Here is a 3,901-nt window from a genome sequence, read left to right on the forward strand (position 1 = left end):
CCCATACGTTAGCATAACCTGAGCCCACCTCCTGACTGTCCTTAGCTCGTTCCTGTGGAGATGTGTAGGAGTGTACCGCTCTCAGCCAACTCGGTGACTGCTGGACCAACTGAACTGATAAACTCTAACAGAGATGCCTGTGTGAGGGTCCCACGTGGTACATGTGGACAACACCACCTACATACGTTGTCTTATCTTGAGATGAAGCAGCATGTCTCCATGAGCTTTTCTTCCCCTGGCAGCAGGAATCATAAATAGAATTGTTTACTTCTAAGAAAATCCTATAAAAGCTCTACAGACCCCAACAAGGATGAACCTGGCCGCAGACGGGATATGTGCACCGTGCCATGGTCCATGTGAAGGGGCTCATCCAGTGCTGCGATAGCTGGGGTTCCCAGCATCAGCAGGGACGTAAGATTGCTATTACCTTTTCTAGTACATCTGTTAGCATCAGAAGTGCTGTCACCTTTTCTATTATTGCTATCACCTTTTATAGTGCTTCTATTCTTTATACAGTAAGCTAGTTATGCCTTTCTTACTCAGATCCCAAAGGAACTGGCACCTCTTCGGTGCAAAACAAGCCTTTGGGAGGTCCTTCTATTTTCAGCATCGTCTTGGTTTCATAAAAATCTATGCATGAGGTACATGTTGTGGTGGCAGAGCATACTTTGCTACTGATTTTCTGAACTTCTAGAGGTTACTTGGTAAATCCTTTGTCAGCTTCCTTCACTGGCTGAGAAGGATTGTTCTCATGGCTTTTATGCTGAGCTGACTTATCTTTGCATGTTTCCCTTCAGTGTTTTGGGAGTGTATCCAAATCCATGTTTTCTTATGCAGAAAATCCAGACACTTTACAACTCCGTGAAGTAAGTGTGATGTACTAATCTGAGCCCAGCCTGTTAGCAGTGACAAAGCTTTCAGTCCCTGGTGGTGAGGAGGAGCGGCAGGGGGAGAGCAGGGTGCACACGCTCCAAAACCTGGACTGTTTCTTCTGCTTAAATTTGGCGAGCATGGAGACCGCTTTTGGCTAAGGTGTATGACCCATAGGTCCAACAGATGATTAAGAACCAGCCACAAACGGCCAAGGCATCAGGAGCCGCAGCTGCCCCCCTATTCCTGGGCTGTATCCGTGTTCCCGCGGCTCTACGGGGGGAGCAGAGTTGCAGCTGGGAAGGCTCTGTGCCAGGTGAGGATGCATCCACCCAGGAGGGATTCCTTCAACCAGGATATACCTTCAGGCTAGGGCTGCTCTTGTTTGGTTGACCAAGTCAAACTAGCTGGAAAAGGGCCTGGTTTGAATGTGGAGCAGTAGCAAAATAGGTAATTGAAGACAGGGAGAGAGGACGCTCCCTGGAGAATCAGGGCAGGTATGGTTGTTGTAACCCCTTGTTAATGAAGCTACCAATGCTGTAAATGGCAAAGGGAAAAAAGAGACTCAGGCAGAGCAGCAGGAAACCGGAGGACAAACACATTGTAAACCTTTTCCTGCTATCTCAGTAGACGGCTTTGATCCTTTTGCAGAAACCAATGGGGGAATGAAATGACTCTAGAGGCAGAAAATCCATTTCACCCTCCTTTTTCCCCTTTTCTAATGTGCTCTCCAATACAGGTATGGCAAAGGTACAGAACAGCAGAAAAAAATACAGACAGTAATTGAGAGAAAAAGGCAATGCACTAAATGCTACATGCTCTCTACCCCTCTTCAGATTAAAAGTCATGGGTCTCGCTGCACATATTTCAATCTCAGGAATTCAAGTTTTAAGTTGAAATCTGTGATTTCACTGAAATTTTGGGATAAGTTTATGGAAAGGCATAGAGAGAGAGGAGAAACAGGCAGGGACTAATTTCTTTCAGAGGCTGTTCTATCCAAATATCACAGAGAAGTGGCTTAACAAAACAGATGTTCTATCAAAGGAAAGCCAATGTGAGATCATAAAACAAAAGATGAAAAATGTCTTAATAGAAGATTAATAGAAACATAAATATTCTCAAATGAGCTACAGAAATAAGGGAAAAAGCCTCAGATGAGACACTTAAAGGAAAAAAAATGTACCTAGTAATCTTGAAAGAATGATAACTGCAGTTATGTCAATGCAAGAGAGTTGACTCCAAGTTAAAGCTGTTCTATCCCTTCTTTCTCCCACGCTGCTCTAGGGTTGTCGTCACACGGTCGCTAGCTGCCGTTGATACAATAGCTGTTCAGAGACTTTGCCGGTACTGGTGGTATATTGAAACTTCAGTTCGCAAAGGGTGAGGTCCACACCACTATAGAAACACCCCCTGAACTCTGAGTTTAGACAAACCCTGCGGCTCACAGGAATCAGAAGCAGCAGCACAGAGTTTTGAGGAGGAATAGGCATGGTGGAGGCAACCATGACTCACGCAGCTTAGGGTGGTTATACGTCACGCCACAGTTTATCAACAGCTTCCACAAAAGCAGCCCAGGAGCTGCTGGTTAATCTGGAGCATGTTTCTCTCAAGGCACCTGATGGGTTTTTCTTACATTGCAGTTTAATTGCAAAGTCTTTTGTTTATCTCTACCTGGCTTCAGGCATCTCAGCTTCTAACCGGTGGGCCCTATTTTTAGGCTCTTCCAACTCAGTGTTGTGGAGTGCCCCTGAGACAGTGGTGTGCTTCAGCGTTGTAGGGCTTTGCTGTTCTTAAGGTCCGAATTCATTAAACTTTTACGTAGAACCAGGTGGTAGTTTTCTATCATATCCATTTAATGGACAATGCTAAATATGCCACACAGCTTAGATGCCTCTGAAAAACAAAAAGGAGCAGACCTTCCAATCATTGACATCAGTATAGTAGCCAGCTCCTAGAATGGGTCACTTAGCTGCTAGATTTGTTTTTTCTTGTGTATGTGTACAGATTTGTAGTGCTTCCATTCTACATATCAGTTATGTAGAGGAATCCTACTTTATAGTGTATCTGAAGAACAGTGGAATATATAAATGGCTCACAATTTTTATACAGCTAGGTTCCAATTTCATGGGACTTTATTCTGCTCAGATAACAAGCACTAGTACCAAGGCCTAATCCAAAGTCCACTTGAGGCCATTAGAAAGACACTTGTTGGGCATCTCTTTGTTATGCTTTTTGTTGTTATTCCTAAAGATCACTCTTGAACATGCTGCTTTAAGGAACGACCCCATCCATGTTTCTCTCTCTCTCAGTCTGAAGGGATACGTAAGGGTTGCAGGCAGAGAAGCCACCAAAGGAGCTCTGTGCGTGCTAAACCCAGGACTGAAGGCACGAGGAACCCAAGCAGACCTGGATGCAGCACAGTGATGAGAAGCAGGGTTTACTAATTCAGCCAGTGTCACACAAGCAGGGCTCTGCTCTTTCTGACCTCAGCAGATAATGTTCCAAGGCACTGAGCTGCAGTGGTTGGGCTTGGGCCAAAAACTTTCAAGTATGGGGGATTTCTGACACCTCGTATTGCTCTTTAGAACAAAGATCTGCTAAAAGATCCATTGCAATCTTTAGTAAGTCAGTGTTTCTTCTCTTACTAAGCTAATAATATGCGATTGAACTAGGCATGCCTATATAAAATACCACAAGATGAAATTTACTTCAAATACTGTATGGACACAAATACGTAATGCGAAAATCACAAAGGTGGATTTTCAACAAGAGTGCTGCTTGGGGTTTTATTGTTTTGCAATGATGTTTTTCCCTAGTGAATGTGCTAAGTAGTCCCTCTCAGTGGTGATAACTGGTTACATTCATTTACATGTGTCAAAAGCAAATACATGGGGGGTCTTTTTAGTCAGCTGTACAAAGGTACCTGCTGCTGGTCTTGATTTGATAATTGAGAGAAAATATCTCCATAGGAAGCGCAAGAAGCTACAAAGTTCATTGAAACAGAACGCCATGACCCAAGCAGGAGTGTGAC

The 3,901-nt window shown here is 44.0% G+C and overlaps 1 long non-coding RNA gene across 1 annotated transcript; it reads left to right on the forward strand.

The window, feature by feature from the left end:
* The first annotated feature begins 311 nt into the window (after positions 1–311).
* Positions 312–3,335, forward strand: LOC115344030. Its single transcript, XR_003924383.1, has 4 exons — positions 312–411; positions 1,010–1,186; positions 2,155–2,250; positions 3,180–3,335. It is a non-coding gene; the product is annotated as an uncharacterized LOC115344030 (long non-coding RNA).
* Positions 3,336–3,901: the final 566 nt, after the last annotated feature.

This window comes from Aquila chrysaetos, chromosome 7 (genome assembly GCF_900496995.4).
Source record: "Aquila chrysaetos chrysaetos chromosome 7, bAquChr1.4, whole genome shotgun sequence".
NCBI lineage: Eukaryota > Metazoa > Chordata > Aves > Accipitriformes > Accipitridae > Aquila > Aquila chrysaetos.